This window comes from Liolophura sinensis, chromosome 11 (assembly GCF_032854445.1).
Source record: "Liolophura sinensis isolate JHLJ2023 chromosome 11, CUHK_Ljap_v2, whole genome shotgun sequence".
NCBI classification, from domain to species: domain Eukaryota; kingdom Metazoa; phylum Mollusca; class Polyplacophora; order Chitonida; family Chitonidae; genus Liolophura; species Liolophura sinensis.
Window position 1 is genome coordinate 17,517,598 of NC_088305.1, and position 16,889 is coordinate 17,534,486.

A 16,889-nucleotide genomic window follows, 5' to 3' on the forward strand; every position below is an offset into this window, starting at 1 on the left:
GTTGCATTCCGTGACAGTGGCTATTGATTGGATAACAATACCTGTTCTTCATCAGACAGAAGATAATTAACTCTCGTGGAATGGCCATGGAATTCTAGGTCATAGAATATGGAGAATGTTACATGTGTATGAATGACATTTGGTTGGTATTTTCTTTGATAAAAATGTTGATAAGTGAGGTAATGAATAAGCCTTCCACAATTCCGCTTTTGGATTTTTCTATTACACGGTGGCTGTAAGGAGAAGACCTCGAAAGAGCGTCTAAGATGGACGTTTTGACTCCATTGTTAATTACAAAATGGGTGCCGAGCTTAATGGATAAGCCAAGTACTTATGTCAGCCCGCGATAACAGGGTGATCCAGTATGGTTTCAACTGCATGGCAGTTCAGTGGGGCAGCAATATTCACATTGGGAACATATTACAAGTGATGTAAAACCATACCAAAACAAAGGAGGCAAAAAAACCCCTCAAAAACAACAGAACAAAAATCGATTACATCTTGGTAAATTATAACTATAGAGAGAGGTTTCCTGTTTGGAACTGGAATAGACAAGGGGCAAATAGACAGTGGCCAAACCTAATTTGTACTAAACATTTGTTTATACCGTCAGGAGAAGTAACTTAAAGTGAACGTAGTCTGCCACCATATATACACAGAAAAAATGATATAGGACACAGAAAACTATGTAAAAAAAACTCTATAAAGCTTGGAAAGCCTAGAAGATGAATTTCAGCATTGGGGATATGGCACAGACGGACAATTGACAGTCAAGATGATCTTAGGCTACAAAATGAATGAATGAGTTTGGCTTAGCGCCACCTCGGCAATATTTCAGCCTTATCTTGGCAAACTTCATGATCTTGGGCTAAGTAAGTTGTGTGTTGGTGTTAATGCTAAAGGATACACTAATGTTGTTCCTTGAGCTCAACAACCCAACAATGACCATCCATACTAAGGAAGCTAGATGTATTTCTGGCCTAATTTGGTACCCACTTTCTTTGGGTGGCTCTCAGCACATTCCTATAACATTTTTCACCCTTTTCTGTATAGAGAAACTATAAATGTGTAGACCTAATATTATAAATATTTATATACCCAGCTACAATGTAAGTGTGCCCCAAGACTGTATAAACACTTCTATTTAATCACCAAGTATCTTTGCTCAGCCCTACATTGAACGTTAGGTAAATATCGAGTTGGTAATACGAGGTGAGGTATTCTCGTTCTCAAACGTAAAAGTTGTATTTTGTTATTCAAAAAGAATGAATGCAGTTGCTTACGAGTTCAACGAGCTATATGCATACTACATGGATGATTCATTCCATAAAGGAAATATTGATTCAATTTGACGTTTGCGATCAGAACCTCAACTACATCAGATATAATTCCTGCCGTATATAACATTATTTCATCTTGCGATCAGCTTAGCGAATTAACGCAAAGCAAATGTTGTCTACCTAAAAGAGAACATTCACCACATCAGATAGAATTCAAGTAAATGTTGTCTTGTACATAAAAGAGTACAGTCACTACATCAGACGTAATTCTTGCAGTCTTAAGTAATATTTCAACTTGCAAGCAGCTTAGCAAATTGACGCAAAGTAAATGTTGTTTTGTACATAAAAGAGAACAGTCACTACATCAGACGTAATTTTTGCAACCTTAAGCAATATTTCAACTTGCAAGCAGCTTAGCGAATTGACGCAAAGTAAATGTTGTCTTGTACATAAAAGAGAACATTCACTACATCAGACATAATTCTCGGGGGAGTTTTAACAATATTTCAACTTGCTAGCAGGTTAGCCAATTGACGCAAAGTAAATGTAGTTGTGTACATGGACAATAAAACAAATCTTGGGGTACACAATATCACGCTGTAGATGCCGCCACAGACAAATCTTTAACACGGGCAAACTGATGTAAAAACACAGAAATTTTCCATCACGCAGGCGTAATGAATGAAGATTTTATGCTGACCATTGTCAGCCTGTTTGCTTAGCATTGCTATTATAACCGCGTGGCTGTGGATACTACATAAGACTTAGGCATTTTCTTTGATGCTCGCATTAAGTGTCACAGGAGTAGAAGATAGCCTATTCAATCGGTTACTATTGATATGTCTTCGTTAAGCACTATCAAGTGTATTCAGGAAGCAAGATTTCCTTTATTTCACTGAACAGGTTTGTGATTAAGGCAGTGATAGCTACGCAAATGGTTGACAACAAATGCCCTCGATGCATTTTGTTCATACAAATCAACGTCTTGGCTTCGTGGTTGATGAAATCAACAGCGTAAACCGAAACCCTATTGATCTGCTTTGGTTGTCTCTTGTTTGGATTCCGTTTGGCTGTTGTTCATTTATTTTTCATGCTACACTTGTCAGAAGCTGTCTCTTGTGGCAAAACCACGTTCGATAACAGCACTCATTGTGTAGCTTCTGTTCTTGGGTTGTCAACTATATTTTTGTGACAGATTTATCATTCATCTAAGCTTTCTTAGTTGTATTTATGCCTAGCTCTGCTAATTAATGCGTACACTGTTAGAAGTAACAGTTCCACAGGTGGCTTCATATTTGGTAGAACTGTGCAAACTACCAAACTACAAAGTGGCTGGAATGGTAACACTGTGTACCACTGAGAGTATCGCTGCATAATTATCAGTCTGAAAAAAGGATATTTGCGGGAAAATTTCGTCAACGGAGTAAAATGATGTGTTTTAGTCTTCCCAGTGACTAATACTAATGTGTGATGGACACCGTTACGTTCCCTTTTCATCAAGGCATACTCTCACTATGAATAAATTCATATGTGGTAGCTGAAAGGTAAACGATAACACATTTGAACATACTGCTATAAGACTCAATAACGAACTAGCATTATGCCAATAACACTCACCCTCATTCTGAGAATGTCAGTGAAAGGGATGAATCTTGTTTTATCTATATCCTATACATCGTTTCTATTATATCCAAATGACATTAATTAATATGGATTCTGCGACCCCCTAGTTGTTAATGTGATATAACCATAGTTAAGACGCCAGAGAGCACGGTGTTTGCATATACCGCTTTATTATCGGTAAGGTGGATGCTTAGGTATGTGTGCATAGTTGTAGTACCAAATAGAGCACACTTTATAATGTAAAGAGTACACAGTTCCGAAGAAAGGAACAAATAAATGCATATCGTAGGTGTCAGACATACGCTGTACAGTTAACCATCCTACAAGCTATAAAATACACGGGCTTTCGATATTCCGATTTCAAAGTTGATCGCCAGGTTAGAAAAGGTTACTCCTTGTAGCTCTGCCTGTTCAAGAGGTATGTTAATATCAAACCATAAATAGCTGCGTGCAACAGCTTTGAAGCAGAATCCAGTTTTCTATTAATTTTCTTACTGTGGTGGTAAATGTTTCCTATGTTTATGTGTCAAGTTCACAGCTGGTCTATTGATGGATGGGTAGTTTGGTAGACCGTGGACATTTAGTCGATTGTGGGGCCATAAAATCAAAATAGTATACACCTTGCATCTTTAAATCGATTTACATCTGGTCCGAATGTTCAACAAATAGGGATTAGAATCAATATCCAACCCGAGCCACAGGCGGTGATGAGTAAATACGATAATAACTTATTGATTCACATTGCATTGTAAACTATATGGCTCTTTTACTTTCAAGTACATCAGCAAAACATTAAATATGGAAGCAAGTGGTGAAAAAAGATGCTGCCATATAGTGCCTTTCAGGTTGTCTCGCGCGTTGTCTTGAAAAAGTAGCTTCCATAATTATCCCTTGGCTTTGAAGTTTTTCCCCAACGTTTTCGTGCCGCTTTCAAGCGTTTTAAATGTTATCTCTTACCGGTGACACACCTGCTGAAAAATTCAAGACAAAATGAGATGAATAACAAGATTCGCTTTCATTTGTCGTATTGGTTGTCTGGAGATTATAAAATGTGCACTATATATAGCAGGGTCATTCAGGGTCACAATGCAACCTCCAGCCATGCATAGCTTGAGTGGACTTTTATTGAGGAACAGTCAAGAATATCTCACTATCTCTGAAATTTTAACTATTATGTCATGGGCTCTTCTTAACAACGTGGAAAGAATTTCATACGACGGTCAATTTCTTTCTGTTCGAGCATGATGTAGGCTACTCGCTGATGTCATTCAGTATCAAAAAATTTGCGTGTTCCGTAAACCTAGCCATATGTTGCCTCAAGAGATACTGTGAATGATTCTTCAATGTTAAAGACCGATGATTGGAATCCACGATATTTATCAAGATGGCAGCCAGCATCCGGTGAAGTGTTTGAGATACATAAAATCTTCTATGAACTCTCCATGAAAGCTTAAGAGGTATGCGAGAAAACGCCACAGTTATATAGGAACCTGACTGAAATAAGAATTTATGATATATTTCACTTTAAGGAAATAAAATGTATTTCGTGTTAAAGAGTGATAGGAAATAATTACGTGCACTCACAAGATATAGATGTCTCCTGTCGAAATCGGCTTCACTGATGTTGCAGGAAAGTCCTTGAATTCCTGACAGGGCATAAGCTGAAACTTTTTGATGCCAGGCGCAAGTCCGCATTGTCTAAACCCCAGTAGAACTCCTTATTTGATATAGCTCAAAAAGACAGCATGTACTTTCAGCATTAACAAATTCACATTAAAGAACTAGGTGAACTGCAGCATATTCAGAAGTGAAAATGGTAAAAGGTGATTTCCAACGTATCCGGGCAAAAGGCAACTGCCGGCTTACCACAACACCAGTGCAAATAGATAAAGGCAACTGTTAAGATGTCAGGCTGAAGGGATCATTGCCAGTTGTTATTCTCCCAGTGCAAACGGTAAAATGTGATCTACAACGTTGCAGTTCTATGAACTTGACACCGCTACACGAGATGAGCAAATGTCACGCCTGTATACAGCTTCAAAACAAGCACAGATGTGCAAGACGATATGAACATTACAATTCCACCGAAATCATGTTTCCCGGAGTCTCGTAGGTAGACCACATGTGGATTATTATGCAAGCTGTTCCAGAAATGCGAACTGACGTCCTCTACCAATGTTTTGCCATTTGCAATTGAAAACGATAAAGTGCGCTGATGTGTTGTGAAAACGCATGTGGCGCATATTTCTACCTCCTATCAACTACATTCCGCTTAGCGTGTGTTTTCCACATGACGGGAAAAAGATATCGTATACGTGTAGCTACACGGACAACATACAACTGCCTATACCAGCTTGATTGTTTATACTACGTCTGCCTGCTGATACAATGTCTCTATGGATGAAATAACGGAGAACTCTGCATAAACAGCAAAAAGTGCCCCTTGTAGAAATGGGATTTCAAAAAGATCCACTGACAAATGCAATATTTATTTATTTGGTTGTTGCTTAATGAAATGCTTAATGAAGTAATTTTTGTCTTACCCGATCACGAGTAGTCTTCTTGATAGGGCAAACTGGAGTTCAGTTTAAACTTAATTTTTTTTTAGTCATATGACGACGGAGCCCTTGGAATGCATTCATTGTGCTTACTTGTTGCCTCAGTGCTGCTTCACTAAAACGACTTACCGAAGGCAAGTATGTCACAGAACCCTAGCCATTGTACTGATACGGGTCAACCAGTCGTTGCTCTTCCCGTATAAGCTGAACGCCAAGCGAGGAAGCTACAACCTCCTCTTTTAAAGAGCCGACCCAGGATTGACTCGGGATCTCCTACCCCCGAAGCGGACGCTCTATCAACTGAGCCGTCGGGAGGCAGGAAGGTGGACAGCATGATATCTATTGCGAAATCACGCATGAAATCTATTGCACTTAACCTCACTGGCCAAAGAGCGTTTGTCCTAACCACTGTTCGCAGTCGTTTTAAACAATCGATCATCGACATGATTAAGAAAAATCAATTATGCACCGAAGAAGTGTAGGCCCTCTATTCACTATGTATGTGATAACAAATGTGTATTGGAACAAAAGCTTGGAATAAAGTCATGTTGTGTTTGTATCGCCCCAGATGAATCACACTGCCAATCCCAGGCGTGGATAACATGTTAAGCGATATCGTCCGATCGGTCTAACACTAGTTCCCATCCCTAGAGGTGGATTCGGGTACAAGTATGAGTAGAATACGTCAGCCGATAAAGTATACTGACTCTACCTAGGTAATGTTAGATGACTTCTACTTCAATGGTTTCAATTTTGATATCTCACATCAGAGATACAAATGTATATATAAGTAGGGAGATTCTAAAGGAAATCAATGTGGTGGATAAAATTGGCCGCGCTTGTTGAAGGCCAACGTTTTCCCAGAAGAGGAGCCATCTCAAAATATGATTAGATAAGATCTTTACCATGGAATAAAACTGTTTGCATGTTCTAGTTGGGATATTTCTATGAAGGGTTATGTATCAAATCGCAACAAGAACACTTGATCAGTATGGTGTAATCCAAAGAACTCTAAGGCTAGAAATCTTGTCCGCTCACTCCATTTACTCAGCATATAGCCGGACATGACCAATGTGTCAGGTTTGTATAACTGGAAAAAAAGATTGAAAAATACCGCCAAATGGCTGTATTTCAACGACTACGACAAGGAGACGGGCTTGTGGCAAGAGTGACGTAAGACAAATGTAACGATGAAAGCAAATAAAAAAGGATTAAATATTTGGATTTGTTAAATTCATTTTCATATTGTATTCCTGAAACAGTGATAACTGAGTTCTGGTAATAACCTGTAATATTAAAAGCGCGAAAATAGAACACAAAACGCCTGAACAGAAAATTCAAATTTTGTTCTCAGGAGTTATTATGTGTTTTAAACAAACAGTCCAGTAAACATATATTCTGTATTAACTGATGGAGGAATATGAGAAAGCCCCGGATACAGCATAAAGTAACAGTTAAACCAACAGGAGCTAGATTCAAGGAAGGCAAATTCTTCAGCAGCAATTTATCGCGGCGCTTGGATCGTTGACTATGACCGCTTCTTAATAATGGGAAACCAATGGGAAATGAAAGATGGACCTTTTGAAAAGCCAAATTGCTTTTGAGACAATAATATGTACATTTTACATTTATTGCTAACTGCTTATTATTTCTATGGGAATGAGATTGAAATAGTGACTGTAGAGCAGGATGCTTCTTCTTTGGTTGATAAGCGGTATACAAATGTTGGAATATAACTGTTGTTGACAAATTTGCCAAGTTCAATTCACAGCACAGTATAAATGACAAAACCGCAAAAACAACCAGCAAGAGGCGGTCGTGTTTACGATGTGAGGTTGTCCCCCATGTAACTCCATTCAGAATATGAAATCTGGTAAGTGTCATGAACTGGAACCTCGACGTTATCTACTACTGGTTAAAATTGATTCGGCGGTACATTTGCATCCGTACAGCTAGATTTCCAAACCCTTCTGCCAAAAGACAGCTCTGGCGTCACTACTGAGGCACTAGGCGGTGGGGTGTATAGGGATGGGCTATTCCTTTTAGTGGACATAATGTCATTATTACGTTTCTCAGAAGCCCTTCCGATAACACGCGGTAATTTTGTAATCACTACCGGTGGCTAAATCTGGGGACTAATTCTTTCATTCAATTTTCTCGATCGAGAGCAGAGACTTTAAGACAGCTGCAAAGTTTGCACCATTTATCGTGAAGAGACATACTAGCGTTTATGCATGTGTATTCGTATATCCTGGGGCCTCTGTGGCTCAGTTACTTAGCGCGCTAGCGCAGCGTAATGACCCAGGAGTCTCTCACCAATGCGGTCGTTGTGAGTTCAAGTCCAGCTCATGCTGGCTTCCTCTCCGGCCGTACGTGGAAAGGTCTGCCAGCAGCCTGCGGATGGTTGTGGGATTCCCCCGGGCTCTGGCCGGTTTCCACCCACCATAATGCTTGCCACCGTCGTATAAGTGAAATATTCTTGAGTACGGCGTAAAACACCAATCAAATCAAATCAATAAATAAATCTTATATCCTGGAGAGTACATTCATCGCGTCGGAAAAGTCTAAGCAACTGCTACCAGATAAGGCAAATGTGAAACAAAATTTTACATTTATTTATATTTAGTTTTTTAATTATTTATTTGATTGGTGTTTTACTCAAAAATGTACTAAAAAAATTGCACTTATACGACAGGCGAGCTGTGGAAACCACAACCATCGGCAGGTTTCTGACAGACCGTCCTACGTGCAACGGAAGAGGAAGTCAACATTAGCTGAGCTTAACATATATGTAGGCGTCATATCCTTTATAGCTATATTCCGTTTCGTTGAAAGTAAATTATGGCCGAATTAAAGAGATGTGAACAGAAACAGTTGTACGTCTTTGCAATACCTTATCAGAAAGTGAGATACCTGGGTGAATCATAAGCTGATCGTGCGCCACCGGAAGTGGGTATTCGTATCCACGGCCTCATCGCTGATTTGAGATATCGGTATAGGCCTGAACGCGTGATGGCTTCGCCATTCTAGCGCAACCATATGTGAACACATTGATTTTTATTTTGTCTCACATCAGTGCCACCGTTTATTGCCCAATTGGCCCTCGTGTTATCTAAGCATGCATCGGCTACCTACACTGTTAAAATTCTGTGTAAAGGTTTAAATATTTCCGTACAACCTTTATGAATTTTTGTGTAATCGTGTATATAATTCACTAAACGTTTCACTGATTTCTAGAATGTAATCAATGGTGCCCAGATTTACTGAGATATGGGAAAATATTCACGTCGGTTCTTTAAACTCAGTAATAATCTTGGTTTTGAAACAATACTTCGGCGATTACATTAACTTTATAAGTCTAGCAGATTCCAACGGATATAATCTGTTCTGAACTGTTTTTGGAGATGACATATACGACGAATATTGGGCTATACTCGTTGGAGTATAGCAGTATATGCCAACATATACTTCAAACTCTGTAAAAGTGTGTCTTAAAATACCGATACCAATACCTTACCAATATCATGGAGGTAGAATTATGTAGTCTACCTCCAATGCTTACACAGTTAACATCAGCCTGGCTAAGCCCAGTTTACTTTATATTGAGTCTAGGTGTACTGAAATTATTACCTATACCAATACACGTATACTTAAACAAAATGTTACTGAAATCGACGCAGCCCAGCTGGAAATTTTCAGTACAAATTTACCACATTATTTTTACAGGGTAGCATCTAGAACCAAGTGTTTCTCGTCAGCCAATATATTATGAAGTGATATCGTGCAGTAAGTCTCACGCACGTCGTTATCTTCTGAGTGCTGTCTTCTTATCAGTAGGGCGGAACACTCACTAAAGCATATTGACGCTGCATATATAACGATATGGTATGCACGAAAAGCTCACATCGCGATAACGCAGATTTCTGACACACAAAACACATAGAATCTGCAAAGATCACCGGATTATAGCACACGCTTACAGTATTGGCAGGATGTAACACATGACAGATTATCGATCCAAACTAAACTAGGTCATTGTTTGACTTTCAGGGGGAAAAGTATTCTTTGTCACGCCATAAAACGTGTGTACATCTGTCTCATACAACAGGATAAAAACAAGCACATTTATATCCCGTTCTCCCAACTGGCACACGCAGGTTAGCTTTACTTCCAGGCGAAATCTGTGTGCTAATCTACCAATGTTCCTCAGAATCAAATTGTCTCCGGACAGTTTTTACACAGGAAGATATCTCTTGCATGAGGTAGAAAATTGCTCGTGTTTTTACAGATGAATTACTGAGTGTAACAGTCTCCATTGTCCGATGTGGGCGGAATGACCACTGTGATCTGAAAGCACCCCTAAGTACATGTATATTAGCTCTAATGGGCGTATATCTGTATTTTACTAGTATTTATGCACGGAACTGACTAGGAAAAAACAGATTCCGGAGAGAAATTTCCGACAAAACTTCACCAGGTACCTGACAAATATCCTGACTTACAGCGACAGTCAGACTAGCACAACTAGAATGGAATACATAACTTCATCAATAAACCATTTGTCACCGGCGGTTTTATATGTAGATTTGGAGGAGCTCCAAGTATCCTATTGCCTCTGTGGCGCTTAAACTGAAATTATTAGCATGGTAATTCTATTTATGTTACCCACATTGGTTATTTACACTATTATATTAATGTCACAGTCTACAGTTGATTTATTTTGCAATATTAATGTAACAGTTTATAGTTTATTTATATCTCTGAAATAAACTATATATGGGTAACAGTCACATGTGACCTTTACATGTGACCCGCTGTAAGATTCAGTAAGACACTTTGTCCCTTATGGTTAATTTACCTTTAGTCAAGATAATGCAATTAAGCTCAAATCATAAATCAGGACGAAACAACAGAAGAAGGTCTTAGCATTTATCAATTGGTGCACAGATTATTTAAAAACAGAACATCTGTGTCTATTGGTACACATCTGACAATTCTCCGTGTCCATTTGAATGTATCACTTGGCCTGGTTTTCTTGTAAGTATTTATTTATTTTGACACTAATATGGCAGCCGCCAGTGTAATGGGATGCAGGGTACGAGATAAGGCTTTGGCAAAATCTCTTAAGGCTTAACAAACTGCATAAGACAAAAGCAGAAAGCAATCTCTCAATTTATTATAAGGTAACATTTTCTTTTTTTCTTTTTTTTTTTTTTTGATTGGTGTTTTACGCCGTACTCAAGAATATTTCACTTATACGACGGTGGCCAGCATTATGGTGGGTGGAAACCGGGCACAGCCCAGGGGAAACCCACGACCATCCGCAGGTTGCTGAAAGACCTTCCCACTTACGGCCGGAGAGGAAGCCAGCATGAGCTGGACTTGAACTCACAGCGACCGCATTGGTGAGAGGCTCCTGGGTCATTACGCTGCGCTAGCGCGCTAACCGACTGAGCCACGGAGGCCCCTAAGGTAACATTAAACCTTATTTTATGCCAAGAAACGAACTCGTATAAGTAACATACAGGATACACAGTGACTTCAACACTGGAAAAACTTTCTGGATTTATGTGTTTGTGTCTTTCGTATTTTCCATCCACTTACATGTCTTCAAATAACGCCAGAAAAAATATACATACATAATTGTGAATGCTCCCTTATTAGTCGGTATACGTGTACGTAAACGTCACCACAGAAAATAAAAATGCTGCATAAATGAAATATCCAAAAAAATATGCACTATTTAATGATGGAGAATGAGCTGAATTTGTCCACATAGACTGATATACTTTTTTTACCCAACCAAGGAAATGCGTGTTAGAATTTTCTTATTATATATAGCTTTCCGTAGGCCTATGTATTTAAGCGGTTAGGACAAATTTATGTTACTTAGAAAATCTGTGGAAAATCTAAACGGATTCCTTATCAAGAATTTCTAATAATTTGGAGAGAAGATATGAAACTGAATATTTACAGGAATTGGTGACAGTTCTTGCAAAATGTTGTATCAAACCGCCATTTTTCTCGCCATTGTGGAATAGGTACTTCTCTGCCTAACTCGGCTTTCTCTCACATACAAACAACTTTTCTAAGCAATTCCTATTATAAGAAGTGCGGGAAAGATACACTATCTCACTGGAAACTCTGTGCCATACATGATGGAACCTGATGTTTAGAAACTATCGGAAATTGTGCAGATAAGTAGAGTAGTGGTTCACACTCTGTTAAGCGAGACATTAGTTTATCGTTACGGACATTTGCCCCTGTACCTAGATGCAATCTGCAGGCTGATTACATTTCACAAACATACATTCGAGTGCAATCGGAGAAACACGTTTCAGAGCGCTTAATGGTAAAATGTTTACCTTTATCTCATTGCAAATCTTACGGAAAGAAAGGTCTGCTCGTACATGTACGAGAGGTGTTTGCGTTAACATGTTTAACGGCTATGCGTTGCTGCCCTGCCGGATCATTTCTTTGTAGAGTCTCTGATAACATCAGTATGCGTACATGACACCAGGAGCTCATATAAATGATTTGCTGGAGTTTTCCTCTACCAGTAAACAGCTTAAAGCGACATTTTAGCAGGAATAGGTCGAATATGGGTCATGGGCTGTAAAACGTGAGCACAGGCGTTATGCTAAGAAAATTCAGTACCTATTATGACTGAAAAGTCACACTCGCTTTTGCGTCACATCTATTGGTATTTACCACAACTGCATATTTTTATTCATTAATGGCGTAGTTGTCATGGGAACAGGTTTTCACAGTCTTTTGCAAACTACAGCACACCTGGCATTTGATGTAAAGCAATCCAATACACATGGAACTCTCCAAATATCGGATGTTAAGATAATATCGCTTATACGTTCTCTTTGATTGCTTTATTTATTATATATCTAAGAATCCTCTTTTCACGTGATGACATAATTTACACATGGAAAACTGTCCAACACGCAAACAGATATAAGAATTTGTTCTGCAAGGAAACAGTGCCCATAAAAAGAATCCCTTCATCGAAACTATAGGTATTTGAGCCTATCCTACAGGAAAATAGTAACAATAACTAAAATAGGGAAACAATTCGCGTAAGAACCTCATGCATAGGGAGGCGGTACGAGTTCATAAGAACCTGCCTCTCACATAGGGAAACGGTTATCACAAAAACCTGCCTCTCACATAGGGAAACGGTTATCACAAAAACCTACCTCTCACATAGGGAAACGGTTATCACAAAAACCTGCCTCTCACATAGGGAAACGGTTATCACAAGAACCTGCCACCCACATAGGGAAACGGTTATCACAAGAACCTGCCTCTCATATAGGGAAACGGTTATCACAAGAACCTGTCTCTCACATAGGGAAACGGTTATCACAAGAACCTGCCTCTCATATAGGGAAACGGTTATCGCAAGAACCTGTCTCTCACATAGGGAAACGGTTATCACAAGAACCTGCCTCTCACTTTGGGAAACAGTACGCAAGGAAAATTTCCTTGGGGAGTAATGTCCTTCCATGGTCTAGGTACACATGGGTGCCCCAGAAGGCGACTAATTATTGACTAGTGTGGTGGCGGCGTCAAATATAGCTCGCCTGGTTAAGTCAACTTGGCAAGTCCGTTTTTTTTTTTGTTTGTTTTTTTTGCTTTGCACCACACACACGACTGATGGTCGTCAGTTGTGTGAAAAACCCTAAAGAAGCAAACAAGTAAATCAAAAATCTTTGATGTAATTAAAAAAAATCTTAGCCTGGTAAAAATTATGCTGGTAAACTTGTACAAGACGGCATGTACAAGAGATTTCCCTAGCGTGGTGTTACTGTTCCCGCCTCTGTGTACCAGAGCTACCTTTAAGAATTACAGCACGTGCCGACTAGACATGTGGCAGAGATTATAAGGGAGTATCATGTACACTTCAAGTCAGACACCAATTTGCGCAGAGGGATGCGAAGTTTGGGGTCGCGCGAGGATGTGAAGCTTAGGTGTAACAAAGCTAGTTAAATACAGAGTTAAATATACGTAGGGGTAGCAGACGTCTAGGGTGTGACGTCACAATATCGATTATGTGTCATGGTGTTTTGTAGGCAGTAGAACTCGCTTATATAAAGGATCTAGAACTGCACCATAGCTTAGCTGAAAAAAAAAATCTACTGCTAAGAGTTCCAGTCTCCATCCTTAGGTTACTTCTCTGACTCTGTCGCTCTGTTGAATATAGCGACGTGTTTTCTTTTATTAATTTAGTTCAAAATCACTACGGAACATATTTCTTACCGATGCCTACATCATTGTTCCGTGAAAAATTAAATAAAAAACATGATATTAGAGCTATTTGTAATTGAAGGGGCTGTTCGTGTACTTACATTTTTCACACAGTACTATGGCCACACATTTTTCACACAGTACTATGGCCACACATTTTTCACACAGTACTATGGCCACACATTTTTCACACAGTACTATGGCCACACATTTTTCACACAGTACTATGGCCACACATTTTTCAAATAGTACTATGGACACACCTAATGGTAGACATACTTCACGCAACTCTTATGCGCACACCCTCAGTACTGCACGAATCTATTTATTTATTTATTTGATTAGTGCTTTGCCCCGACCTCAAGAATAGTTCACTTATCTGACGACGGCCAGCATTACAGTGGGAGGAAAACCGGGCACTGCTGGAGGGAAACCCATGACTGACAGGTTGTTACAGTCCTTCCCACTTACTGCGGGAGAGGACGGTAGCACAGGCGGACGAACTCGCAGCGGCTGCGTTGGTGAGAGACTCCTGGGTCAATGTGTAGTGCTATCGTGCTAAACCACTCAGCCACGGATTTCTATCCTCTCCACTGTAAGAGACATTGTTTCGACATTGTTCGTCCATCATGAGTTTTGCTTTGATTCCCACGTGATTACTATCATATAAAGTAAGAATTGAGTGCAAATTTACAGCATAAGGCACTGTATATTGTCACAGTAAATCATGTTGTAAATATTTTACACCATTTTTCAAGCGCAATTCTGCACCTGTGTGGTGTAATTTTACTCTAGTCCATAGGTGTTTACAGCATTGTCTGTAGAATTGTAGAACTGTAGCGGTTTGACCATTTGCCGTAAATGTACACTGGTTTTCTTGGTAGATATGTAGATTTAGTGAATATACATGGAGTTAACTGATTATTTACAGTGGTCAATGTGGAAATATACTTCTATTTTGGGTGTGAATATTAAACAGCACATCTTCAGTGAATCTACAGTGAAAAGAACTGGTCACAAAATTGCCTGTACTTTTCACTGTAAAATTACACTGTACATTCCACGTTATATATACATTCATAACGTACAGTATATGGAACTACTCAGGCTATAATTAAGTATAACTTATCATTCCTTACAAATCTTTTATTCTGGTATTGCCAAGTTTATCGACAATGTGAAGCTAAAAGCTCGGGAAGTCATTTTTCTGTCCATTAGAGTCCTCACAATTACAGCATTAGCCAACAACGCTTCAAGGTGCCGATCTAAACAAACGTTTACTGCTAGTCAACACAACTGTGTCCTAAACCCCAAAGTCGTTGATAACACCTTTTCCAGGCACAGTGTGTAGTATAGACATTTATATTTTACAATGCTATTTATTAGCATTGGAACATACAATGCTATTTATTAGCGTCTACAAATGTAATTTTTGATTATTAGAGAAAAAGATAATCTATGTTGTGTCGTTAAGGTAAATGGTTTTTAAATTTCCTTCTAAATTAAACTTGACTAATACTTTTGAGTTTATTTGAAGAAATGCGCAAGAAGATGATCGTGTATAAATGAAAGTATTGATTGTCAGGGGAGAGAAAAGATAATTTTGTACAGATCAAATAATTCCATTTTAATTGTTTTTTTAATTTTTATTTATTACGTTTAATTATGTAAATTTTTATTTCATGTTGATAAGATGATCATGTACAAATAAAAATAATACTGATTGTTACAGAGAAAACAAATGCTATATTCTGTACCAGTATTTTGTAATTGCCTCCTAATTAGAGCTAGAAACAGAAGAAAAAAAGGGGAAAAAAACCTTGTGTTCGAAGTTACTTACGTTTCTTGTTCATTATAAGAACCAGGTCATACATTACTCAATTTGTTAAACACCCTCTCCCAACTCTTCATATTTTGTCACCAGTGCATGTACCTTATGACTGGTTTCCTCCATATCATATTCTGTAGGATGTTCCAGAAGTGGCGCACCATCCAGGTTGAGGTTGAATGCTTGAGCTAGAGAGCTGTGTGTTACCGCATCTCTTCCCAACATAAAAACCAATTCAACTCTTTCTTGTACTGTTAGTTTATTAGACATAATTAACTCTGAAAGAGAGAAAAAAAATTTAAAAGCTGTATTAAATCTGAAACAGAGAAAAAATGAAAATCAGGATGGTGCACGACATCTAGGACACCCTATATAATACAAACAGCGAAGTCGAAACAAGATTTAAGAAATCAACTCAATTCGAAGTAAACACTAAACATATTAAGCAATATCTTTGATGTTATTATTTCTCAACTTTTTAAATTGCTCACTATAAGCCCATAGTACGTGCAAATCGTACAACAATTTCGCAGTTCGGACGTTGCGATTCACTCGGAAGTCACTCTGGTCACAATGATTTCTCAGCAATCACCGTGTTATTGATACTGCACAAACAGCGGAAAATGAAATATGTTATACCATCGTCAATGTTTAAATTTCTTTCGAAACTTTGTAGCATTTACTACCAGTTCCTAAGATTAAAAGACAGGGACAAGAATCAAATAATACACAAAATCGCTTACACAAAACTTTTTATCGCACTTAACCGAATACTCCTGACAAAGAACGCATTCGCCGAAAGAGGAACACGCAATATACGCATGCCAAATACAAAATATCACATCACATTCATGTATTCTGCCAAAATGCTTTTATACTATCCTCGCTCCGGATTTATAGCATTCCGTGGAACACACACAGCGGTCTTGGAGTTTCCTGATCTGACAGTTCCTCAGTTAATTGACAGATTACTGTCAAGCCAGATATAATTGGCAAGGCTCAAAATGTGAGTAGAATGCAAACAGAAAGCAATTTGATGAACGCTGAGCTGATAGATTTGGATACATGTAGTTCTGTCCGGCACCGTTAGCATTTTAGAAGACAAAGTTAATGGACAGGTACATGTAGAATAGGGAGAAGTTAGATATTGGGACGGCACGATATCGACTTTGTGTCAGTGATTTTTGCAGACAAGAGAAGTCGCTTAAACTATTATCCGGACGTGACAATGAGCCAGTTAGAAACAAATATACTAAATGTTTTCATGTGTACACGAAGGGCAATTTCAATGATGTGAAATCCTGTTATAACGATGGAATGCAGTGAATGGAAGTGGATCCT

General features: G+C 38.7%; 1 protein-coding gene across 3 annotated transcripts in view; it reads right to left on the minus strand.

The window, feature by feature from the left end:
• Window positions 1-16,889, minus strand: part of LOC135477934 (histamine H3 receptor-like) — a 101,761-nt gene that overhangs the window by 39,748 nt on the left and 45,124 nt on the right. The window contains exon 1 of one of the 3 annotated variants that reach the window (XM_064758159.1): window positions 4,488-4,527. The exons of the other annotated variants lie outside the window; for them this stretch is intronic. The gene's annotated coding sequence lies outside the window, so the exon portion shown is untranslated. Of the gene's footprint in view, window positions 1-4,487; window positions 4,528-16,889 lie in introns of those variants that run through there. 3 annotated transcript variants of the gene reach the window in all.